The sequence below is a fragment of the Pavona decussata genome, unplaced genomic scaffold, assembly GCF_977016875.1.
Source record: "Pavona decussata unplaced genomic scaffold, jaPavDecu1.1 SCAFFOLD_161, whole genome shotgun sequence".
Taxonomy (NCBI): Eukaryota; Metazoa; Cnidaria; class Anthozoa; order Scleractinia; family Agariciidae; genus Pavona; species Pavona decussata.
In genome coordinates this window covers 895,111-922,500 of record NW_028145572.1, presented here as the reverse complement: position 1 = coordinate 922,500, position 27,390 = coordinate 895,111, and the positions used below count along the sequence as shown (strand labels likewise).

Sequence of the window (27,390 nt, the reverse complement as noted above, 5' to 3'; positions counted from 1 at the left end):
TTGTTTTAGAAAAAATAACATTCATTTATCACGAACTTAACGCCGAAATAGTGCCCAAATCTTTCCTATAATAATCTAGTGGTATTTTTTAACATTTTATAGTTTTCAAGTGCCTTCCAGGCTATTCTTCACTGAAGCATAAGTAAGAATCACGCTTGATATGGCATTTAATTTACCCGAACACAAGAAAGATAAGAAAGAAAAGATACCTCGAAAATAAAGCAATGTTTTGTAAATGAAATCTGAAAATTTTTGCATTTTTCATATCTTTTTCCAACCATTCCGTTTTAGACAAAATAACATTCATTTATGACGAACTGAACAGGAAATTATTTATATGCGAGACTCAAGTAAAGTAAATGGACCCTTTTCTTTGGAACTATTTTATTAGGGAATCTGCGCGCATAAACCAAAAGGTTTTACGCGCTAACAATACGAAACAGCGTGCCGTACGAAGAAGATTCGAAATTATGATGGCAATTCGTAGATCCCGTGATTAGCGGTGTGAACTGAATGTTAAAAATTAACACGTGTTGCACAACTGTGGAGTCAAATCGTCTTACCAACATCAGTTGTTAGAGACTATCGCGCTGTCTTCCAAGCGGAGTCACCATTATTACGCGCACAATACCAAAAGCCGTTGCATTTGCGAATCCACGACACGACCACTTGTCACGTTTTGGAATGTTTCAAAGCCTTGGTTAATACGATTAACACCAATGTTCACTTCAATCTTTGTTTCAATCTCAGAATGACGATCATTGTGAAATGACTGGCATTAATACGATGTTTCCTTTATTTAGTATCCCCGGTCCTGTGCAATCGTTAATTTAAATAACAATCTTCCCAGACAAATAATTAAAAATATATGTATATATACATATATTTGGGTGACTATTCATATATTTAGGAAATCTGGAAAGGATGATACACCCGATGCAATCTCTAAAACAAAAGCTTCGTTTTTCCCCAAAGCAGCGTGTGCTGAAATGGTCTCACAAGAAAGGTTAGTATTGGCATATTTCTTTCGCCGTAATTTAGGCTAATAAGGTACGAAAAAGGGCAAGGGCACATAAGAAATACTGTGACACCACTACAATCGATTGACATTGATATGCTTTCCTTGAGAGAGATAATTTACTTTCTAAAAATTGGCGGCCGGTTTATTTATCTGAAAAGCTTTATTTTATTAGCGTTTAACACCGATCTGGAAGATTAAGGCACCAGACTGAACGCTTGAAAATTAATTTTCACAACCGCAGGTACAAGTATTCTACTGGTGTCTTTTCGATTGTGACATCAAAAAGAAGAACATGTTTCGTTCCATTTTATTCATGAAATTTAAGATATTTTACCTTCACTACAAGGATTATATATCAAACCAAGCTGGGATCTACGAAAACGTTTGTTTTGAATGGTCAGGTCAACTATCGAGATCAAGATGCTTGTATTGTACCGCATTTTGTTAGAATTGTTTAAACTGTTAGCCTTTTGTTTTTATTTAGCCATGTTTCAGAGGCAACTACTATTGACGGCTGAGATAAGCAATGCGGGCTGAGAAGATGCGAACTTCCTAAAACAGGGTGGAAAGAGCGCGCTTAACCCGTATGAACATGCTCTACATTATACATAGCTTAGACATTCGAAAATTTTGGTTCCATTCTCAGGAATTAGCACAGAAATGCCGGGCTTGTACCCAGAATTGGTTTCCAGGGACCAGTTTAATGGGAAAGTGTAGAAAATTTAGACTCCAGTAGGCATGACACAGGAATGGTTGATATTGACATTTTTCCTCAAATTGAAGTTCAAATCCCTGTTAACTGGGATAACTCCCTTCTTTCAGAGTATTCCCATCTCCAGACAGTATTGAATGAAAATCACGATATGCTTGCTTTGACTGAAACCTGTTAAAAACCACAATAGTACGGGTACTAGTAGACCACACGTACAGGGCAAAAATTTCTTCCCGTGCCCAATATAGGTTGGATGAAAATATTATCAAGCCCCGTGCGAGTCCGTGGGCGGCATCTCTCGCCGGGGCCGTTTCTGCATTGATAACCGTGCCTTAACCAAATGACATAAAAACATTAGGATAGTTACCCCTTGTTTCGGAATAGCGATCATCTAGACGCCTTAACTCGGGTGAAGTATTTTATCTACCCTGTACCTACTTTCAGGTTACCAGCAAATTGAGTAGCCCGCCTTTCTGTCTAAAAATCGCGTTTACCATTCATTCTAAGCTTTTTGGATTCCTTGTCGTACCATTTGGCTTGACCTATGCCCCAAGTACCTTCCAAAGTAATACCTTCCACGTAGCCATGGTCATATTTTATTAGTTATTTCTCTTACTGCGAAAAAAGTTCCAAAGAAATCCCTTCTTCACTTTTAGTTATATGAAAATACTTCTTAAGCTGTCAACTTTGGCCAATGTTGAATAATGCGAGCAATGAAAAGACTTGTCATTGGTTTTCTTGGTTTATTTATCGTTGGTGTTGGGAAACGATATAATGAATGTCTTACTCATGGTGAATTTTCTATGTACTGGGCTGAAGAGATAAAAAAGTTGGACGGTTCATCGTTCTACTAATGTTTTAGTTTGGTATTGATCTGGCGCTACTTAGGGGTTGTTTTCTCCTGGCATGAATTTGGCCTAAGGGGTCAGGGTGTAGGGTTTGCGTTATTGTTCACGGAATGTATTCTATTTTCGCTACTGAAAATTCCGAACAACATGTATGAAGCGGGTACCGGTTGTACGGACGGGGACATTGAATTTCTTTATTTCACTTTCGTCCCCCACAGGCCCTTTACAAGGAGCATTTGTTCTTCAACGGAAAGATTTGCAGCGCATAGAATTAGAGTGCAACGGAAAAACGAAGGGATTACAGTGGAACCTCGCCTTACGACCACCTCGTTATTACGGCCACTTTTTTTTGGCCGCTCGGCAAAACGACCATACATTTTCTTGTAAAAAAAAACCTCGCTGATACGGTCACCCGTTAATACGGCCAAGTGTTTTTGGCCCATTGGTGGCTGTATTAACGGGGTTCCACTGTACATCCTTAATCGACTCAGAATACATTTAATTCAGCCAAGCGATTATGGCGACGACAACTATGCGGGATCTGTTTTAAGGCCCAAGAGGCATTTGAAGAAGCTGTGGATTTCGACAAGACGTTCGAGTAATTTGCGCGAGAAAACAATGCGATTTTGCATCAGAAGGAGCTGGTATCAGAAAAACAAGGCAAAACAAATAAATCAACAAAACTTGTCAGGCAAAACAAATAAATCTGAGAGTAGCGCCTTTTCTGGTAACACAGAGAAGATTAGGGCCAGGAAAGCCAGGCTGTGGAAACTCAGAGAAGAGAAATGTTGGAGGATATTAAACAGTGAAAGATGGATGTGTTGGAACAGGAAGAGCGTACGTTAAAACCTAAGAGATCCGAAATATTAGGACCAGTTTCAAGCTGAAGGAAGAATCGACTAAAGAGGAAGGTTGAACGAGAAAGAGTTTGAGCTCCCCGTGGAGGACGGAAGAGCGCATCAAATGGATAAATTCCTCAACAATGTTCCTGCGGTTCAGCCACCCACTGCTCCAGACAACAAACCTGTCCCCCTGGCAATGGGGATTCCATCACCATATCCAGCTGTGGCAACGACGTCCATTCCTCTAAATCCATCCTACCCCCGTTTTCGTACCCGCTGGCAAACTCCTCGAACAACACTCGTTACAGTAAGCTGGGCATGTTCGCCTGGCATACCTGGAAACAGAAACCAACTGAAGCTGTCATGCGAAACTCTCTACTCTCGCTAAGTGCAAGATCAGCTGTTTGAGATTGTAAGACTCCTGGCAGCACATCAGAGTCAAAGTACCCTTTTCCCGTCCTGAGCCAGACATCTTCTTGGGACACTTCTCTTGGATTCGGGAGCTGCGTATGTGAAGGCGAAGGAGATCCTGGCGAAACGATTTGGCGAACCTTTCGCAGTGGCTGACGCGTACCGCAAGAAGCTGGAGTCCTGGTCCAGAATCTCCGATCATGATGGTCATGGCCTAAGGAAGTTCTCTCTATGACTCGATGTGAGAAGGCCACGGGGAACATTGGATGTTTAAGAGTGCTGAATATTAATCACGAAACCTGGAAACTTGTTGCTAAACTCCCTAAGTGGGTAGCAGATCGATGGAGGCGTATCGTCCACCACTGGAAAACAGGGGAAGTGACATTTCCACCATTGCCTGAATTTGTGAAGTTCCTGTCCAGAGAAGCGGGCAGCGCTTGTGATCCGGAAGTCTCTGTCCATTCATTCAGAGAAGACCACATCAAGAAGACCAATGAGAGGGATAAATGTAACAGATTCACTCCTATGCCAAGGGAATGCAAGAGACTGATTGGTTGCAACTTCTTAGTGGCAGGTACGAAAAACTCTTGGAGCGCAAGCCAGCAAGCACCCTACTATGCTCTGCCATCTATGTAAAGGCCGTCATGATTTGGATAAGTGCGAATATTTCCCAAAAAAGGACGTTTGGGCCAGGAAAGAGTTGCTGTTACGAATTGGCTGTATGTGGGTTGTCTAGAGCCGGGCATCTCTCCAGGATCTGCTCCTAGAAAAGTGGTCGAATGCACCCAAAACCCTTTCATAGAGATATCAAAAAGAACGATAGAGGTAACATAGAGGTGGTGATGTTTGGACACGACCTTCATAGCGAAGGAATTGCTAGATAAACTTGGCGCGGAAGGCCAGCAAAGGGCAACTTCTATTGTCCACAATGCATGGAAGGGACAAGCCCATTATAAGTGCATCAGGCAAACGAATTCAGGGCTCACTGGAAGGAATATTTGCAGGCTCTATAAGAACGCCGAAGTGGTTGCATCCCCGTCCGAGCCTCCAAATAAACATGTTAGGTTCCTAAAGGATGACGACCTACCTAGGAATTACTGGGATCTTTCTTGTCTCGTGGAAGCCTCTGCCGATTCAGACGGACTAGTGAGAAAGGTCAAAGTCACCTTGGCTGACCCCAACCTGACATGACACCAGCCTAACATTCGCCAGTGTAGATTTAAAACATATTGATGATTGTCTTAACTATGATTTAAACAGGGTGTTTATATGGCTATCAGCCAATAAACTGCCCTTGAATGTGACTAAAACTGCGTTTATGTTGGTCGCCTCGCGGCAGACGTTTGTCAACCTTTTCGGAAACTCCCTCTTTCAGTATAAATGACCATCCGGTGAAGCAGATGTCATCTGCGAAATCTCTTAAGGTACTTATCGTCCAAAACTTGAACTGGGAATGTCACACAGAGCATTTGCAAAACGATTGCTTCAGTATTGGGTGAATACGACAACTTTTACCCTTTCATATATTAATTAATGTGTTTAACAGCTTAATTATTTCAACCACATTTTAATTACTGTAGTGTCGTTTGGGGTAACTGCGGCGATAATCTTTCTGAAAAGCTGCAGACGCTCCAAAATCGTGCAGCCCTTAATTTGATGATGAATTGTTCTGGGCAGGTGCTGGGTTGGCGTAAACTCAAACATCAAAGATTAGAATCAACTGCTGTCATGATGTACAAAACTTTTCATGGGATGACTCCTGAGTATCTGAGATCTTAATTTGTGCCAGTCGAGACGACGTCACATGTTATCGATTAAGAAATACTGAAAACAAATTGGCTGTTCCACAGCCCCGGTTTCTCTTATATCGGAGCTGGGTTGTGGAACAGCCTTTCTCGAACTCATTAATAATTCATGAAGAGAAAACAAAGGAAATCACTACCGAGAAGGAGGTTTCGAAATGTGATCTTAATTATCATAAAATTTTGTGAATGTTTGCTTCAAATTTCTCCAAGAATTATCAATAGTTTGAAAAGCTATATCAAACACTCGAAAAAGTGTTTTCTCCTATTTCTAAACATCTCGAAGTTGGTTAAAAAAAAACTTGGCTGCGCCTCGTTTTTCCAACCTACTTCTCGGTGTTTGGAAATCGGAGGAAACACTCTTCCTCGTGTTTGATCTATTACATCCAATGATCTTTGACCAGCAGCATCCTCACATGATTGTAAACTTAACCTGCGTCAGCACGGTTTGGAATGAGTTTAACGTATTTTACACGGCATCCTTGGAAAGCATTTTTTAGTATATAGTTAGTCGTATTTTAAGTCAGGTCCGAGTTTAGTTAGGTGTAGTTAGTTTACATTTTTATCATTTTATAGACATTAATGTATGCTGTAGGATTTACCGTGTCTAACTAAAGTTATCTATCTATCTCAACACTCCATTCTCCTAAGGTCACTCCTTGGCTTTTGCTGCAGGTTTCATGTAGGCCTCTGTCATTGCCTTCATCATGATCCGTTTAGAGATCCTATACGGAGAACATACAGCGGGATTTAAACACTGAAATAATAGTAAAAGGAATAGCATTGGAACATCAGCTTGAAGCTTCTCAAAGCGTTACGTTCTATGCTATGCCTTTCCTCAAGACCCAAGTGACTTCTGATAAATGTTAGATTCTCCTTCCAAATTGCCTTGTATTCCCTTGTGAAACAAAAGGAGAATTTGGCCTTACATCAAAAGGCCCTATTCTGCGCACTCCTTCAATTGTACTCCTCTGTTATAGCTCAAAGATAATTGAAAGGCTCACTTTTTCCCCACGGCAAACATTATTTCTGCATTGTATTTTTCACCAGTAAGTACTCCACAGTTTTTGCTAACATTTTTCTAAATATACTTGGAGTTAACTGCTACCCATTTGTTTATAGTTATTTTTTTGCGACTCTTCAAAAACTCATTAATAATTCATAAGCCCATTGACCTATCACATGGTTGATAAAACATCACGTGCAGTGGTTTTATATCCGATAAAACCTCCTCCTTATTAGTATACGGTGATTAATGTTTTTCCCGTATGCTAATTTCCAACGTTCACAAAAAGCATCGTTGTTATGAACTCTCTTGACACACGCTTTTCCAGGTATGTTTTTGAAGCCGTTCAAAAAACTCGCAGTACGTGTTTTATCGGGTCTAAAACCACTCGGCTGCGCCTCGTGGTTTTAAATCCCGATAAAACACTGCTGCTCGTGTTTTAAACATTACTTAAAATACTAAGAAAATTAAATTTAGCTCTCCTTCTGAAACGTTCATGCACAAGGGTACAAACACTTAAAAAAGGAACCCCTTTCGTGTGGATCCCCCCTGTATAGCTCACTATATAGGGTACCCTACTGAGCACGCAGAGACGATGTTTAAACCAACAACCTTGATTCGATATACTGTGCACCTCAGCGAGTCTACAAAGTTTGAGGATTATACATAAACAATAGCCTCCATTTGGCGCGAAAATATGCTCAGATATTTGTCCGCGGACATTATCTGTTCCGAGAAGCGAACAGTTTTCCGAGAGCGAAGCTCGAGGATAACTGTGAGCTTCGAGGAACAGATAATGTCCAAGGACAAATATCTGAGCATATTTTTAAAGCCAAATGGAGGCTATTGTGGTTATTATCCTTCAAACATTTTTCGCACCATGTAGCAACGAGCTTGAGTATTTAAACATTTCGTTTAAGAACAGTTTGCCGTCAAAAACGTTTAGAGCGTATGTTGTTTTCTGATACTGCTTTATCGACCAGCAGGTTTATCTCTCCTTCTGTCAAAAAAGCAAACCGTTCCCCCATCTTGACATTAATTTTAATTGTAAACAAGACGCGCCTTGAAGTTTTTGAAATTGGGGAATATCACTTGGGGAATATCATCGGATATTTCCCAGTTTTAGCTGGGGTATATTCGGTCACGTGAGGCGTTTAGACCAATCGCGCGCGAGCGAAAATATTTGATGGATTATAACTGATGATATTTACGGTTCCTGCAAGATCCTTGAGCAGATCTAAAAATTCGTGTGGTCGGAAGAGGTTTTTACCAGGGACAACCACATCAAGTAGAAACTTCAAGTGCCAGAGAGAAATTCTCTGTATAGGAAAGGTAAATCTTGGAGCTCCTTGAGTAACTGAAGAGACATACTCCTAGTTATCCAAACATACCATCTACACAGGTTTGGAAAGTACTGGTTTAAATAACAGTTTAGAAGAACTGGGTGATCTGCTATCCAGACTTCATCCAAGTTATTTGCCATGCTCACTGCCATCAACTTTGCACAGCGTTCAGTTGGCATGCTTTTGATTGCCTCACTATAATGGGGTGTGTCTTTAAAGAACTGCAACAACAAACAATGCAACTCAAGCAAGGTGAAATCCAAATGTGATAACACTATAAACTATACAAGAAGAAGAAGAAGAAGAAGAAGAAGAAGAAGAACTACTACTACCATGGTGTAAAGCACGAAATGAAACAGATTTGGAACTGCAGATCGGGATTTTTAAAACTCCTAGGGAAGAGTGCTCACTGAGATGGCAGGGTAAGCTGTTTGATGAGTGTTTAAAGGTCTTTTTCCCAGTCGTTGATCGTGCTTGAGCTAAATCAAACCGGCTTGAGTCACACAAGAGTATGGCTTGCAAATAAGGGCACTTTGACCCGCCAACTTTTCAGATCAGTGTAGGTTGTTAAAAATTTTGAAGGCCATTTGGAAACAAAAGAAATGGAAAAGATTAAAATAAGAAAGTTATCCTGGTAGTCTACGTTGCATATCCTGTAAACTTGTTTTTCTAAGTGAATCCAGATTATGCATCTGTAGTCCAATATAGTGATTTGGTGGCAACTAACAAATAAACGAAGGTAGGAAGTATAAAAGACACACCAGACAGAAAGTTCAGTTGGCACCAGCCTCCCCAGAAACAGAGGAGACTGGTGTGGAGTTGAGAATGGGGAGTTGTATTAAAAGAAATGTTTGGTTTATACTGAGGGTGAACTGATCACCTAAATAGCAATTAAGCATACTTTAAAAATATTGTATTATTAATTTCTTACCATATTTATGTCTTCAGTGTAAGCATTTTTTATTGATATCTGATTTGACAGGACCCGGAAGGATGATCTGGACACCAATGTTGTGCTCTGCCAACTCCAGCCGAACAGTGTCAAAGTAACCCTGGAGAAGAGGGCAAAAATTACTCACAATACAAAATGCATTTAAATTTGCAATTCTTCAGTGGAGGGCGTCAACTACCCAATCAGAATTTGGTTGTTTAGTACACCTTTTGCCCTTCATCAGGAAATAAATTTTCATTAGCGCGAAAATATTGGTCAATAAAATTAATGTATAATCAGTTTAACTAGGAAATGAAACATTTCAATTTGTGGCAGAGTCATTAAGGAGTTTTGCATCGAAAAGAAGATTCATTAAGGCCAATTAGAATAGCGTTTTATCGAAAACAGCATTCTTTAGTGCGAATGAAGATTCATTAACCTAGGGTTAACGTTCCATTGCGCGAATTTAAATTTCAACTACAAAAGATTTTTAGTTACGTGGTTTATTTCTGACTAATTTTCCAATGGATTTATATGGATGCTTAAATTTAAAAACGATGCTGTACATGTGCACACTGGTTTCGCAGTAATGGAGCACAAAGTTCGTCGAAACCGTATCCCAAATGAGCACATGATCGTGAGAGGATAGTTAGGGCGTTTGAAGATCCCCGCGAGAAGAGTAGAAACGTGAACACGATAATTGCCAGAAGATGTGCAGCGTGCTTTAGGTTTATGCAGACTTACATACCACGATGTTTGAACGGGGAGTTGATTGAAGGATAGACCTAAGACTTGCTTGATTGTTACGCTGACGGTATCTCTGTTGTAATGAATTTTTTTTCCTCATTAAAGAACATTAAGATGCGTCTTATGTTTGTTCATTCTCTTAAAAGTTTGATATTTCCATTAAATTGAACTGATATTCGCATTAATGAACGTTCTTCTCTATGTAAAACGCCTTATTAACGACACCGAAAATTAAAACGTTTGTCTATTTTAGTACAATGATTACACATTCGCTTAAATGATTTAATTTTTAACACTAATGAAAATGTTTTTCCTGATAATGAAGAGCAAAAGGTGTAAACAAACCCCTTCAGGCGGCTGGTATGTCGGCTGATAATGTCCGCGGCTGAGAGATTGTCCGAAAAATGAATATTTGGCCGAGAAGCGAAGCTTCGAGGGCAAATGTAAAATTTTGAGGACAATCTCTCAGCCAAGGACTTTATCAGCCGATATACCAGCAGGCCAGAAAGAGATTTATTTATTTTATAACCCTCCCATTAATTTTTATATTGCGCGAAAACCGCTCGTAAAAAAAGCCAGTGCTGATCTGATGGCGGATGCGCACGATTGACGTAAACAAGTACATTTGATTGGTTACAGGAACTTTACACCTTTTGCCCTTTAAAAATTAAACCATTAAAGCGAATGTGTAATCATTGTATGAAAATAGACAAACGTTTTAATTTTCGGCGTCATCAATAAGGCATTTTACATAGAGAAGAACATTCATTTATGGGAATATAAGTTCAATTTAACAGAAGTAACAAACTTTTAAGAGAATGAACACACACTAGACGCTTCTTAATGTTCTTTAACGAGGAAAAAAAATCATTACAAAAGAAATACAGTCAGTGTAACAATCAAGCAAGTCTTAGCTCTATCCTTCAATCAACTCCCCGTTCAAACATCGTGGTATGTAAGTCTGCATAAACCTAAACCACGCTGCAAATTTTCTGGCAGTTGTCGTGTTCACGTTTCTCCTCTTCTCGCGGGGATCTTCAAACACCCTAACTACCCTTTCACGATGTTCATTTGGGATACGGTTTCGACGAACTCTTTGCTCTATTACTGCGAAAGCAGTGTGCACATGTGCAGCATCGTTTTTAAATTTAAGCTTCCATATAAATCCAGTGGGAAATTAGTCGGAAACCACGTAACTAAAAACTCTTTTGTAATTGAAATTTTCTTTGCGTAATGGAACGTTAAACCCAGGTTAATGAATCTTCATTCGCACTAAAGATTGTTATTTTCGATAAAACTTTATTTAATTGGCGTTAATGAATCTTCTTTTCGATGCAAAACTCGTTAATGACTCTGCCACAAATTGAAATGTTTCATTTCCTAGATAAACTGAATTTACATTTATTTTATTGACCAATATTTTCGCGCTAATGAAAATTTATTTCCTGATAATGAAGGGCAAAAGGTGTATTTTCTCTGTGATCGGACCAAAACTTGACAAGCTGACTCAGTTTGCGTAGGACTAAATCTGAAAGTCTACTCGTAACTTTCTACACCTTCAAAAACGTTGACAGCATGTTTTGTTGACATTTTTGTATTTTACGGAACAGCATTTGCGACCAGCTTTTTGCTGTAAACATGACTGAACATCTACAAAACGAGTTTGTTTTTCTTCCATGTAAAGTAATAAAGATGAAAAGGTGAAACTCTTCAGCTGGCTTTTTTCCGCTGGCTTTGTTTGTTTGTTTTTTTTTTTTTTTTCAGTGGAAATAATAGGAGGGCAAATATCGACGCAGGCGGGGGTTATTGCGTGATAACCGTCCTGTGAATTTGCACCACGTGGCGTAAAGTAGCAAATAAGATCGCGCGAAAATTGATTGGTGGGTTATAAACCAAGTTAACTTGAATATTAAAACCCCAGGGCTTAATTAGTGAAACCTTAGTTCATTCTGGGAGTGTTGTTTGAAAAGTGGTCAAGTCAAAGGCTTTGTGTTGGCTAAGGCCTGTTCCAAACGTCGCGCTACTGCCTTGCCGAACTTAAATCAATTTGACCCGGCATTGGCACGGCAGTAGCACGGCAGTGGTTTCAAACGTCGAATTTAATTTAGTCGTGCCAAATTCAAAAATATAGAAATGTGTAGAACAAGCAAATTATGGTTACCGTATACCTTCAGAGGTGTCTCGCGTCCAAGCGATGTAGCACGTCCAGTTTAAACTGTAGATACCTGAACCCCTATATCAAATTAAAGCTCATAGAGCTGACTATCAAACTATACCAAGAATTTTGAAATAAAATGAATTACCGAATTTTATAGCACTGTTTTCTCGAATCTATTTTTTTACTTGGAGGAGACACTTTAAACAGCTAAAACTCAAAGGGATTTTGTTCGTTTGCCTTCAAATTTGGACAGTAGCTAAACAACAAAAACGTATCTGCGAATTTTTTCTTTCGAAATATTTTTTGTCTGAGAGCGATTTATGTACGATCACTCCACATTTTTTTTAATCCTATTTCGAAAATGTTTTGTAACTTTTTACTGCGATTGAATATGACAAAACGCAGACACGATTTTTTTAGCGCTTTGAGTCCGTAAACTGAGGAGCAAATTAAATTAGCGAAAAACAAAATTCGCTTTGACTTCAAAAGGTGATTCGGACGCTCACATTTAGAGGTCGTGGAAAATTCGTCAATTTATTTTATTTCAAAATTTTTGGTATAGTTTGATAGCCAGCTCTATAAGCTTTAATTTGATATAGGCGTTTAGGTATCTACAGTTTAAACCCGGGGGGGGGGGGGTACTCCCAAAAAAAAAAAAAATTGATAGGGGTGTGCGGCCCGCTTCCCAAAACCCTTACCCTATTTATGACCAAAATCTGCGATTTTCCCTACCCTATTTATGACCTGATCAAAAATATGATACCCTATTTATGACCTGATAATGTCTGGTCAACTTCAGTTCAAAAACCCCTAGAGTCCAGCGCGTGACCGGAACGCATGACAAGCCGTTGCGGCACGTACACAGTTGCTGTAAACATCATGATGAAGAAGTAGCTTCTTCAAACAAAAAAAAAAAAAAACGAATTCAAGACTACAGTGCAAAAATCGATACCCTATTTATTACCAAAATGGCGGCAAAATGGCTAAAATCGATACCCTATTTATGACCAAAGCGGCTGAAAAACCATACCCTTTGGCGCCGCACATACCTATATAGCCCATATGAAGGAGTGCCCCCCCGCCACAGGAGTTTAAACTGGACGCGCTACATCGCTTGGACGCGAGACACCTCTGAAGGTACACGGTAACCTTAACCCAAAATACATTAAAATAATTTATGAATTTAGTTCGGCACGGCAATAGCACGCCGTTTGAAACCAAGTCGCGCTACTGCCGTGCGGCACGACAGGGCCTGCCGTGCTACTGCTGTGCTAAATAGTCGTGCCGAACTAAATGGTTTCAAACGTCGTGCTACTGCCATGTTTAACTCGAATTAAATTCTTGAATTAAGTGCGGCACGGCAATAGCGCAACGTTTGGAACAGGCCTAACACACCTCTGAATTACATATGAACACCCTTCAAATATACCAATGAGGGCTAATTGTTTAAGCAAAGCAGTGCAATTTTCGGTAGTAAATATCACACTAACAAGTAGTTTTAAGAAAATGAACTCCAGTCCCTCAAGTCCATAATAAAAGGGGGTATCATCATGATCTACTCTACAAACAAGAGTCTTTAAATGGTCCAGTACTGTAGATCCAGTGCGAGGGTTCTAATTAGCAAATTGATGACAAGTTCAAGGTTTAAGGACATTTGGCTGATATATACATATAGGAAAGTTGCCTCAATTGCAAGCCCACTATTAAAGTCAACAGAAACCATTAGAGCTACCAACCCTTTTTGGTTGGCAGTTAATAAGCCAGTGACTGATGTACTCAACAAAGAACTTCAGTTAAAATACATGTAGTTTCTTTTACTGAGGACTAGTGTTAATTTCACAAACCTGCAGTGCATGTTTGCTGGCACAATAGGTTGCTACATAAGGGAGTCCTGTGAAGAAATTTTGCTGAAAATATTTCAATATCACATGCACAGAAATTATAGCTTATTAAATTGCTCTAAATATATAATTCCAAACTGTTAATGACTCTCAAGGTCTCAGATCTAGACGTATTGATGAACAAATATATAACATATATATCTTTCTCACATTTCTGTTTTTATGGTAAATTGGTAATTATACATGCACATACTATAGTACAGGGGGTCCATATTGCTCTCAGCTGTGTATGTCAGATGGATGCAAAAATAGTTTTGCAGAATTCCATTGAAAATTATTCACCAGTTAGGCTTTTGGGACAATGATGCCAGCTGGCAGGTGGAGGGGGACATCAGACCCAGAAAACATCAAAAAGGGATAAGGACCAGGGCCTAGTTGCAATATTATTGTATAAAGCATCTAAAGATAAGAGCAAGTTTTCTGCAACTGTTCCCTGTTTTCCAAAGGATTTTCTCACTTTCTTTCTGTGTTTTCTATACTCCTTAAACAACATTTAGCAAATTAAAGATCCATGCATGATAAGACAACTGAAGAGAAAATTATCTGCAATACTGGGGAAGATTACAGAAAACTCCATCTTATATTAAGATATTCTTAACCCTTTCACTCCCATGGGAGTTGTCGTATTTTTGTAAAACGGCAACTGTGGGGACCAACTGTAATACACCAATTAAAAGGTTTTATCTGGGGCATTGTATAAATCATTCCAGCTAAGACAAAGGAAGTAACAGAAAAGAATGAAAAGTGTTTAAAACAAGAAAATATAAACCTTAAAATACATCTCACTTCTTGTATACACTGGGTATACCCCTAAACTATAGCTTAATTTGCAGATCTCAGCACATAGTTTCTTGTCAAATGGTGACTTGGTCTTAAAAGTGTAAGAGGAAAAAGTTAAAAAAAAAATGGAGGGGTGGTTAATCATGTCTTATGTAGGAGGGGGCTAAGATTGTATGCTTCCATTGTGCAGATCTCTCCAAGATCTGTTTGGTGTCCAAATTTGATGCAAATTGACCCAATATTGGGCACGCAATGACTTCTTGTGCCATATGGCACTCTTGGGAGTGAGAGGGTTAATGCAACTAGCTATCAAAGAGAATGGGGGTATATACATGGAACTGGGACAAAATAGCATAATTCTTTAGAGGATGAGTAACAGGAAAAATTAAAAATGTTCAAATTTTGTCCTGCTTTGAATAATTTTCTCAGTGGTGGAACCAATAAGGAAATCGAAGGTGCAGGAACCAGACAAACAGTGAGAAGACAGCCACTTCACAGTTTCTCAGGCTAATTAAAAGCATTGCATTCATGGCGTGCATGAGTTCCAGAAAAATTATAACCATCCTACCCAGCTTCCTCCCTTTACTGAATGGATTTTCTAAGACCCCCCTATCCTCTAGAGATTCCAATTTAGCTTTATATATTTCTTTAATTTTTTTTTTGCCCTTGAGTCCCCTTTCCTCACCCCCCTGGAATTTCCCATCCCTCCTGTGGGGGAGGGGGTGTATGAATATTCTGGAACCACACACTGACTTTCAATGTTAATATTACCATACTTTCCCAGCACACTGCTTACAACAACAATCTGTCCTTCATGTCGCTCTATCATGTGCGGTAGAATTGCCTTGGTCAAGGAGATGGTCCCAACGGTATTCAAATCTAAAACAGATCTGTCAACCTCTAGGGGTGTGTTTTTCACCAAAGCTCTTTGTGACCGGCCAGCATTGTTGACCAAAATATCAACCTAGAGAAATATAAAAGGACCAAAAAAAATGATGTTTTACTTACCGGTAGCTTATGGATAATTTTAAATACTGAGTTAAACTACCAATATTAGGGCATGCATTAATATGCTTTTGAAATATGTATTTTAATGACATTAATTTTTATGAAGTTGAACTCAACAAATAGTTATAATTTTTACTCTTAAGTTAATTTATAACTGGATCATGAAATAATATTGTTCAACTAAATGGAAATCATGTTTGAGTGTTATTGTTGGATTTTATTCATTTACCTTTCCAAAATGCTTGAGTACATCTTTGGCTAGTTGCTCATGAGTGTCAAACTTCTGCAAGTCCAGGGGAAGGACAAGAATATCTTGATCTTTCTTAAATGATGAATCAAGAGCCACAGAAATAGCTGTCAAAAAATAAGTCAATAAATAAAATCATAATTTGTTGGTATTAAGTATACATTTTGTTCTTGCTGGCCAGTTTATGTTTGTATGTTTACTTCTAACAATAAATGTAACTTAAGATATGTCTTTTTATCTTAAAACCCAACAGAGTCATGCATGATTGTTGGTAATCAGAAGTGACAAAAGTTCAATTTTTAATGATGCTACCCCGGACTGCTGACAGATATAACAGTTTACAGACAGAGATGATGGCTATAATTAGATCTGTAGGTTAACAGGAATTGTTACAGTGATCTGTTCCAAAATGTTATACAAAGTTTCATCAGAAGAATGAAGAGATGTGAAAAAATCAAATAAATTTGTTTCTATTTGCCTAATTTTAGCTGCTATAGGTTAGGTAATATTTTTATGTAATTAATTAATCAATCCAGGATTAGGCTTATTTTGTTGATCTCTCTGGTAAGCAACCACTTCCCATAATCGACCACTTTGTGGTGCCCCAAGGGTGGTCGCTTACGAGAGAGTTGACTGTATCATTTTAATTTCATTATAACTGCATTAATTTAGCATGGAATAATTGAATAAATTATTTAATATACACTTGTTGAAGAAACGTGATGTTATGTTTTAAGCCTGGTGAATAAATGATAGATGAATTTTTCTGTCAGCGACACAGGTATACTCGGAAAAAGAAACTACGAGTTCTCCCAACAGGAGGCAAACCTACAATCTTGCAATAATTTGCTAGGTCAGATGCACTTATACTACCACTAGCCTAGGGGAGATTTGTCAGAGCTCGGCCATTAAACTAGGTTCATGTGGTGACAAACATGCCATATACTGCTAGGATTTGAATGTTTGAGTGGCATTTGTCAGTGAAAGGAATGTGACGTTATGTTTTTAGCCTGGTAAATAACCAAGCAGCCCAGAAAGCTAGAGCTGCTAGCTCCTTCACCCAGTCACCCAGTGGCCCAATAAAGAGAACAAATTGGACTAATTAGCCACCTTCGCAAGCACCCAGCCAACCAGTGAAGTGAAGTTGTGGTCGCGTGTCATCATCATCGTTATCGATGGACAAACATCATCAAATAATTGATAGATGAAATTTACTTGGGAAAAGAAAATCTGATGACGTATGATGTCAATTATCAAAGAAGGCAAGTCCATTGTTTATTTAACTGACTAATGTTGAGGTCTCAGAAGCAAAGAATTGACACTCAATAAATTGAAAACACTCAGTAAATATGGGCAAATTGACGCTCATTTAAAGTCTATCTGGGTAACTTCAGTTTTAATGGGGAGGGGTCCCAACCTTCAGACGCTCTTTTGGTTCGTCACGCAATCTTTCCTCCGAAAAGAGCGTCTGCGACGGAGGCTATTATACGTCCTGCAGATCACAGGATTTTTTTTAACATAAATATTTCAAAAATAACTGGCCTTTACTTGCGAATGCATTTTGCGAGGCGAAAGGAGAAAGGACTGTCTAATATGCATGCGCTGAAACAGCTAGCGAACATACGCGGGGAACATCAAAGCAATGGAACCTTACGTGACCCTTGTACAATTTACAATGTTCTGTGATAGCTTCCAGATCTTACCGGCGCAGTTTTTCTTCACCCTCTCTAGTTCATCTTTTCTCCTCGCAGAAAGCACCAATTTGCAGCCACATTTTGCCAATTCATAAGCTAAATATTCGCCGATACCACTTGAAGCACCAGTGATCCAAACGACTTTTCCGCGCAATGCAACTGCGGGATTATCACCCAACACCTCGTAAATCATCAGCAGAAAATCGCCATCTTGGTATTTCACCAGTAAAAAGCACACAAGAGGGAATAATACGGCGAGAATCAAGAGAGTTCGACCCATCGTGTTGGGTAGTGAGAGCGATCAGCAATCACAAACAATCGACCCGGGACAATCGACCACTGTCCGTGTCGTGAACTCGTAGTTCTCATTGGTGACATGGCCTTACGGCCCCATAAACGTGCCCTCGTGTATAGCTTTGCCCCTGTGGCTAGGCCCCTGGAGTTTGCGCTACAAAGTCCCCTCGTTGATTGGTAGAAACTGCTGAAAGCGTAGAAAGTAGGAAGTGAACGGTAGCATGACGGCCGCAACTCGCAGCAAATATGGGAAGCAAAATGACCTTGTGCAATTTTATGGTCACTCCTGATGTTTTGAATGCGGCTATTTTGAGAAAATTCAAAGCACCACTAGGCAAGGTCTCCGGTCGTTTTCGTTCCGCGGCGGGTCGTTTTGTTCTAAGTCAATGTCAGTTCGTTCCACGAAAAGTAATTTTGTTCCATTCTGCAACAGTAATAGTAAACGAAGTATACCGCGTACCTCAAGCAGCTTAAAGCCGGCCGAACAGAGGTAGCTGCAGATCGAGAAATTTGTCTCAAACATGCCCCTCTCCCCAATCTTCTCGCGCGCGCTCATATGCAAACACAAACAATCAGTCCCAGTTGTTCAAAGTACGGATAACTTTATCCAGTGGATAAATCGCCATCCAACGGATAAAATATATTGCTTGAAGTACATTTTGTCTGCTGGATAGCGATTTATCCACTGCATAGAGTTATCCTCTCTTTGAACAACCGGGACAGGTTTGTTCTGTACAGGCCCGCAAATGATCCCTGGACCGGTAATGATCCCCAAATTGAACCGCAAATGATCCCCAGACGGGAAATGGTCCCAAGATTGGACTGCGAATGATTCCCGACCGCCTAACCATAAATATGGAATGGAATGGACTCAAATTTAGATAGTGGATTTCAACTTTATACACAACAATTTTTTTTTCTTAATAACACCAGTCGTTATATTTAAAAATTTTAGTCAGTTATACTAAACTATTAAACAACTCAGTGCAACAGAACAATTAAGTTATAAACTGGAAGATACATGCCTGTGTACATAATTTACGTACACCATTACAATGCCTAAAATGTGCACGAATTGTACGAATTTCGTCATCAGTTTTCAAATAGGGCGAACAATACGAAACAAATTTTGACAGTGCAACCCAGATACTCAATACTTAACTGGAACAGGCCAACTTACTCGAATGGGACAGCCTCTTCAGAGAGTACCGCAATTTCGCACGCACTGATGTAGTGAACTTTCCCCGAAGTAACCCAGCCACTCCCATCCCAAACACATTCACTATAGAGAATTTGTGAATCATAGTTGGTGGAAGACGCACCTTCGACGGATGTCCATTACCCGCGAGTGAGGTGATTATGTTGCCTCATCAGGTCCAGTGAACGTTTTCGATATTCCGGTTGCTGCGACAGCATTCCTTTGGTGAGCCATGAAGCTAAGATCCGATTAAGAACAAAGGCGACGATAGTGAGCGAGATTTGACCGCCATCTGAAGCGCACTGACCGATTTTCTTTCCTTTTTCGAAAAAAAAATTGTGGCGAAAGTCTTAACTGACCCACTCTTTAATTTTTTTTTTTATTTGGAAGAGTTTTGTACAATTCTTGCACATTTTAAGCTTTGTAAAGGTATAAGTAAACCATATACATGCATGTTACTGTTATAGGTTAATTGTTCTATTGTACTGTGCTGATTTATTATAAGTTTTTAAAGATGTGAAATTTTCATGCAGATAGTTTAAATATAACGACTGGTGTTATAAAAAAAATGAATTTTATAAAACTGAAATCCACTGTCCAAATTTGAGTCCATTCCATTCTATATTTATGATGAGGCGATCGGGGATCATTTGCGGTCCAATCTGGGGATCATTTCCCGTCCGGGGTCATTTGCGGTTCAATTTGGGGATCATTTCCGGTCCGGGGATCATTTGCGGGCCTGTACAGTTCGATACGCAACTTGACGGTCAAAAAATCTTTACAGACAATACGTACGAACGTACGGCCACGCGCGCGCATTATAAAAGTTTGTTAGATGCGCAATTAGTCAACAGTGCTTTATTAGATTTGAGCTGAAATTAATCATCCTAATTCAGGCAAAAGGTCACAAAGTCAGTAGCTCTATTTGTAACAACTCGTTTTATGATAGCTTTGAACAGTCAATTTTTCTTCTCTCTCTCCAATTCTTTGTTCCTCCTAGTCGAAAGCTCGAAGGAGGCACTCGACGGAACAGTGTAGTGAGGTGTGGCTGGGTCCCGTACAACCTGTTGGACAATATAATTATACCTTACCCTATCGGGCTTCACCCCCACGCCAAGGCAAGAAAGGCAGTAATCCACTCCCGGGAGGAAAGCACCGATTTGCATCCAAATCTTGTCAACTGATTCATAAGCTAAATATTCGCGGGTCCCGCTTGAAGCACCCTTGAACCAAACAACATCTCGTGCAATGCCGGCACTATCGGGATTTTTACCTAGCATCTCATAAAACATTAGACAAAATTTGGCCTCCCGGAACTGTTTCTCAAGCAAGAAATACACGATAGGGCCTAATACGGTCAGTGAGAATCATTGCTCTAGGGGGTGACCACTACACAAAACTTGATTAGCGCTCGTCAGTAGAGGAACGCGAAGATGACATTGATGTTCCGCAGTCTAGCAGCCACATTTGCGTAAACTATACATTTGCCTTTCTGCAAATGAACTGTCTTTCCGAAGCAAAAAGGAATCTAGCTTTAAAACTCTTCCAGATTGGCCTGCTTTTAATCTGTTATACAACCAACGTCACTCAAGCCTTCATCTTGATACTAAACGGTTTTAATACACCGCGCAGAATGGCCATTGTTCCTGCGACATTTACGTACAGAGCACGAAATGCTATACATGTAGGTATTACATGTAATATTATATACTTAATGTATGGTCCCGCGGGAAATAGTTAGTTTTGTTTTCCCGAGAGTCCTGATATTTCCCGAGACGAAGTCGAGGAAAACATCAAGACTCGTGGGAAAACAAAATTAACTAGTTTCTCGAGGGACCATACATTAAGTGCTTTGTTATATTTTTAGAGCTTCCCTCAACAATCACAGCAAAACAAACAAACAAACAACTGAGAGGGCAACAACTGCGGAATTGTATTCCGGTCGGGATACAATTGTATCTGATCAGGGGCACGTGACCAAGAATCAAACAATCACAGTGCTTGTTTCGTTGAGTGAAAGTCTAGGTATATAACAATGCTGGTTATTGTTCAAGTAAGCTCCATGAGATCTGATTTCATTGGTTGCCACAAACGCGCGTCGGTCCCCCATTGGAATTTCGCTTTTTGTAGTAGGCGGGTAAACAAACAAAGAAACAATGAAAGTCAGTTGTTGTAGTTTCATATTTCATTTATTCCTGTTTTTACATTTATGTGGCTCAAAGAGATTCACCGGCAACGTTCTGCGTCTTGTTTCTTCAGAGAGGATTTTCACCTCCATCGATCCATCATGGCAGAGGATTTCCTGTTGATATGTACAAGGAAAGCGCTTTCTTTACTGAGACCTCGCGATGAACTCACGATGCTTCTTAAAGGAAGGCATATTCATCGACACTGACTGAGGAACGATAATAATCATAATTAGAACAGTTTTACGCTCTAGTATTTTATTCTGATCTTATAATTATTTTACCTTTTTACTTAATACCAGAAGGTTTTCCTGCAGTAGGTTTTACGCCTATGTTCATGTTAAAAGAGTCACCATTCATTTGAACACCGCGGTGCGTGTACATTACGTCTTCAAGATATATTACCGAGAAAGGAACGCACTTTTATTCCTCCTTGTCATACATTTACTTTTTATTGCCAACTCTTTGCACCAGCTCCAATAATGATCGTCAATTAGATCAAAGTCACTTGTGTTTAAAATACTGCTGTTTCATACTATGAACGTCGTTTCAGGTCCAAAGGGACCATAATGTACTGTAGCAACTGCTGACTTAGTCTTGTTAAGATCTTTTTGAAATTGTCACTCCTTTCTATTCCTTTGTGTAAAAAAGAGCTAGCTGTACTTTTAACATTTTATAACGTGCGCCACGCAGGAAGTCTATGTTCTACGGAGCTGAACTGAATGATTTTTCCGTTCCTTGTACCGTTCCTTCAACCAAACTACAGAAAAACATAGTTAGCCCTTGCATAGGAAAAATGATACCCTAAACACCTTATTTGAGGTGGAGTATTTTATGTACCCTTTACCTACTTCCAGGATACTGATAAATAGTAAACAACTTCTATTATCGAAAAATCCGATTTACCACTCATTGTAAACTTTGTGAATTCCCTGTCGTACCATTTGGCTTAATCCATCCCCCTAATACCTTCCAAAGTAGTAATTTACACGTAGCCCGTGTTTATTTTCTATTAGTTATTTCTCTTATTGCAAAAAACCTTTCCAAAGAAATTTTAGTTATACTGTATGATGATACTTGATTACTCGCAGTCCACAAGCTAATCATAACATTAAATTACTTAACATGTTTCTTGATTTGGGCACACCTGATATTGGTAATAACACTTGCAATGCACTCTCATTTCCTAGGCGAGTTATTACAACAATTTCGTATTGTGCAAAAGTTTATGCAGCAGCTTTTGTCCTCACACGGTTATTCTTCTTTAATCGATTGTGATTCGTACATTAGGCGATAATATGAATACTCAACCGGATTGACCGTGTCTTGTCCCTATTTCTATCGAAAATCGATTCAAGATTGTAAGTTATGTGCCAGAAAAACTTGTCAAGGTATTAGTCTGCGTGAATGCCAGTGGTTGCAAAGCTTGCCGTGGGCTTGTTCTTCCGGGGTCCTAGGGACACCCAAATTCCTGTACACAACTTTTGGTGGCTCATGTGCCTCTGAAACTGACATCTTTGGCTTAGTTCAGCTGTTTTTGAAACTGTTAAGTGCTACCAATACTATGGATAACACGATCAAGACCGTCAACGGCAAATACCTTGGTTTAACGCGGAAGCAACAAAAAGTCTCCAAGAAGAGGCAGACGCGTGTGCGCTGAAGACAAAGACCCAAGCATCAGGATATTTATTAGTTTTAGTTATGTCAAAAGTACGGAGTAAACATCGTTCCGAACGCGCTATAGCTAAGCAGCGCGTCCTAGACTTTTTGAAAACTAAATGTTTTATTTGTTTAGACACGCCCAACGCCCACCCCTCGAAACCCCTACCTTGTTGTGGGAAGTACCTGCATGAAGGTTGCTTATTAGGATGTGTCACAAGCACTATGCCATTAGAATGTTAAAAAACGAACTTTAATTATGTCGCTATAACATTGAAAAGGAACTCAAACTCTTGTTTTGGATATTATGATCTTGGGATGCGAAATCTTTCTTAAGATTAATGTTTATTCAGCCTTTGTCAGCTTTGCTTCTAAACGATTTCCCAATATCGACCGAAACTTATTATTGAGTACAAGTTCCGATTGTTATTGCTTTTGGAAATTGGAAAAGAAAGCTGTTTCAACATTCATTTCATTAACTTCCCAACCCTAATAAACTCACACTTTACCATGGCAGATTTTGTTTTCGTCTTGGAACTAGCTGGTTTTCAACATGGTGACCTACCGTTCACCCTCAAACGTATCAGCATCGCCCGGGTACGCAATGGGCCTGCACAGACCTTTTGTTAGATGATAAAAATTGACAATGATGAAAAATGTTTACAACGCAATTATTTGCGGCAAAATAGTTAAAGGAATTTTATTTGGTGTTTGGACTTGTTACAAATTATATTTTGGTTTGGAGAATATCACAGAAAAAGACCAGTTGACTCGTTATGCAGCTCTCTAGAAATAATACTTTGTAGTTCGACTTAGATGTTCTTAATGTGTGATTGATGTATAAATTCTCCTGTTATGAATTCGGTATGAGCAGTTGTAAATTTCCGCGGAAACACTTGTGATCGTAAAAATATTTTCGATTAAGTTTTCTACAAAAGATAACACCTTGTTTACCTTACTTTTTATAAGTTTTTCCTCTACTTGACCTTTCGACGGTTTATTCCAGGAAATCGTTACTGCTCTTATTTTTAGTCAATTTTGGTAGATTTTCTTGGGTTCTTTTACCGAATTCATGGTAGTTGATGTTCATTTTAAAGATAAAGATATCTAAATAACAATATCTATTATTTTAGGGTGTTTTTGAAAGTAAACACTACCGCTTATCACCCACAGACCGACAGCCTAGTTGAGCGTTTTAACAATACATTAGCGGTAGCCATTTCTCATTTTGTTAGCTCAAATCAACAGGATTGCGATGTCTGTATCCCAGCTATCCAGTTCGCCTATCGAACTACGCGGCCTTGCGTTTCAACAGGTGATAGTCCGTTTTACTTCCTATATGGGCGCGAACCTCGTTTGCCTCCAGATGTCAGCTTATTGCCAGCTACTCAGCTTTCGTCCTCAGTTGAAGAGCACCGAGCACGCATAGTAAGTCAGATTGAAACAGCTCAATTGATTGCACGCTCAAATATAGCTAGGGCTCAACAACTTATGAAACTACAGTATGATAAGAACTCTGCAGATGCACCTTTTGGGGTTGGCCAATGTGTCTGGATTTACACACCTAAGGTAAAGAAGGGTCTTAGTAAGAAATTGCTATCAAAATGGAATGGTCCTTTTCGAATTTGTCGTAAGTTATCTCCAGTGCATTTCCAAGTGCGAACATGTGATAACCGTTTAGTCGCCACCACAGTTCATGCTAACAGGTTGAAGCGTTTCTTTGACCCAGCTGATCGTCCTATCTTACCACCTCCAGTTGATTATCCTGATGATCTTTCATTTGATGCCGCAGACCTCCCTGCCGTAAGTTTGAACCAGATGACGCTATCCCTAATACAACGGCTAATGCTGAACCTGCACCAGATGATACTGAAGATCCTAACACTACTCCTGTTGATTCTTCAGATTTGTTAACGACCTAGATGTTTATGGCGCTGAAAAGATCCTTAAATCCCGCAAGAGACAAGGCAAACTTCAATACCTCGTCAAATGGGCACATTACCCCGTCTCGGAAAGTACGTGGGAACCTGAAGAAAATATCCTGGATCAACGTCTTTTGGAAGATTTTCATAATAAGTCTAAGTAGATTACTCTTTGTACTCTTGTTATTCATCACATCTAAATTACTTGTTAAGGCACAGGAGTTTGATTATGACCTTAATAGTACGCGCGTTACTTTCTATCCTGAATCGCTAATGATTTCTCATAATCCACATGCTATCATATTTTATCAGAACACCCACTTTCATAATCTGTTTGTTGATTGCGCACACTGGAAATTGGTAACGATTTTAACACCAATGATACCTGTGGTAAAGACAAATCTAATTTCCTGCACGAGTTGTTAGAGCAACTACGTACTGTGCAAAAGTCTATGCAGCGCCTTTTGTCCTCACACGGTTATACTTCTCTCATTGAGTTTGATTCGTATTTACGATGATACTATCAATACTCCACTGGATTCTCGTCTACTATGTCCTGTCCGTATTTCTATGGTAAATCACTCCAGGATTGCAAATTATGGGCCTTGAAAACCTGTCACAGTATAACTCCACGTGAACGCTTGTGGTTGCAGAATTCTAAGCACCATTCTACACGAAAAAGTAGCTTACCCTGGGCTTGTACAGCATTAGGGTGTATTAGGGGTACCCAAATTTTTCTATACAAAGTTCTTCGGTGGCTCGTGTGATTCTGGAACAGATATTTTTGGTTTAATTTAGGTATTCTCTAAGTTGTTAGGTGCAACCATTAAAATGGATAGCATGATTAAAACTGTCAACGGCAAAACTATTTACCTTGCAAAAATTTCAGATAAACTCGTTACTAAAGTTAACAACCTTCAAGCTTCAATTCGTGGATTGGACTCTACTTTCATAGATTGGAAGGCTAAATTAAAAACTTTTGCAGATCATGAAAACTGTCACCACAATAACTACATGGAATTTTTGTCAAAATGTTCTCTAGAAATTGCTTGAATCTTTTCTACTCAACTTCGTTATACTGAAATCAATGATATACTTCATCAGACCCACACATTACATGCGAAACAACTCGTTGGCTTTGCTGATCTTCCTTCGTTTTTGGCCGCTCACATACACCATCAACTTAATTCCATTCCTACACTTCAACACACAATTAATGCCTTAGACGCTGGTCATCCACTCCTATATTACAACCACTTGTTGATTATCAATACCAAATGACAAAATCTATGGGTTTTAATATCCTTCTTACTATTCCAGAACCAACCAATGATCATACATTTTGTACAATTGAAAATTTGACACCACTAAAATACAATATTTCTGGTACTTGTTTTCTAGGTCCGATCACTTGTGACGAGTTAGCTTTATTACGCTGTACACACGCGGAACATATTCTACATCATGCGTTTTTGGACAAATGCTATCGCACAGACACAGTCTTTGTCTGTCCTCAACATGTTTTACAAACAGTCGATGATACCCGTTGGTTAGGACTTCCTTGGCATAAAGATACTAAATTGAGTTTTGTCCGCCGTCACTAAAAAGCACCAGATTGTTCTAACATTCACGATTTATTTCATTTAGGAGGACGCTATTATTCGTCTACTAAACAAGGTTTCTTAACAGTTTTGAACACCACTAATGGTTCCTCACACATCATTTCACTCACCCCATTGACGGTTTATCATTTTCCTTGTGAACTAACATTCGCTACTCAACAAACTGGATGAGGCACATGTCCTGATCACGTTACTCTTCATTTGCCATTATTTACTCATAACTCCTTTCGCTACATACAGTGGAAAAACAACGATGACAATCTTTTACAGTTACATTACAAATCGCTGAACATAACACCGTCACTTCATTTCAATCACTCCATTATGGATTCACTGGAACATACCTTTCCTTTGCTTGATGGACAACTCACAACTCAAATTGCAGATATAAAAAACGATATTTCTCATTTTCATTCAGTTCATTCAACCTCACTCGATGACTGGCTTACTTATTTCGCTTTAGCTCTTACCATACTCAACACTATTATCATATGCCTCTTGTATTGTCGAATTACTGGTTCAACACTGACAACTGCCAACAGTATTTCGCACTGTGTTTTCAAAACAAAAGCCACCTTCAAAGCACACTCGGAAAACGCGCTTAAGTGTTTGCGAGAATGAGCACGAATTGGAACCAGCTTTGCCATCGACTGCCAATGCAGCCAATCTAGACCAAACCTCTGACATTTCAGTTTTTTCTGCGTGTAATAAACCAGTTTCTGTTTAACCTGGCATGCTATTTCATTTGAGCGTAATTTTTACCTTTTTGTTAGGTTTGTTTTTCTAGTAGATTTGCACCTTGTCACTAGCTGTTTGTTTTCTCAAACAAATATCTACGGTAATATGGTTTATTTGTTTTTCCAGCACACACATGTTAACTTTCGCATTAGCACTCTCTCGCGCTCAAATTTATGTTTAATTTTCCTTTATTTGTTTTAGATCTACTGCCAGCATGGACTTTCATGAATTTCGTCCAATACCACAATTAGCTGAGTCCTCTCAAAAGACACACATCATTAGTGTTCCAGCATACAGTTTTTCTCGCCTAGTTTCGCCAT

The 27,390-nt window shown here is 39.3% G+C and overlaps 1 long non-coding RNA gene and 1 pseudogene across 2 annotated transcripts in view; both read right to left on the bottom strand.

Annotated features, from left to right (window-relative positions):
• Positions 1–5,325: 5,325 nt before the first annotated feature.
• Positions 5,326–18,221, bottom strand: LOC146464596 (dehydrogenase/reductase SDR family member 7-like; annotated as a pseudogene). The gene is made up of 7 exons (XR_014868406.1): positions 17,461–18,221; positions 15,740–15,864; positions 15,274–15,466; positions 13,666–13,712; positions 8,917–9,037; positions 8,034–8,206; positions 5,326–6,361 (listed from the first exon to the last, which is right to left on the bottom strand). The product of XR_014868406.1 is annotated as a dehydrogenase/reductase SDR family member 7-like (transcript).
• A 2,890-nt stretch (positions 18,222–21,111) lies between these two features.
• LOC146464593 (uncharacterized) overlaps positions 21,112–27,390 on the bottom strand; it is a 78,157-nt gene continuing 71,878 nt past the window's right edge. Inside the window, exon 5 of the long non-coding RNA XR_014868421.1 lies at positions 21,112–25,479. This is a non-coding gene — a long non-coding RNA (uncharacterized LOC146464593). The remainder of the gene's footprint in view (positions 25,480–27,390) is intronic.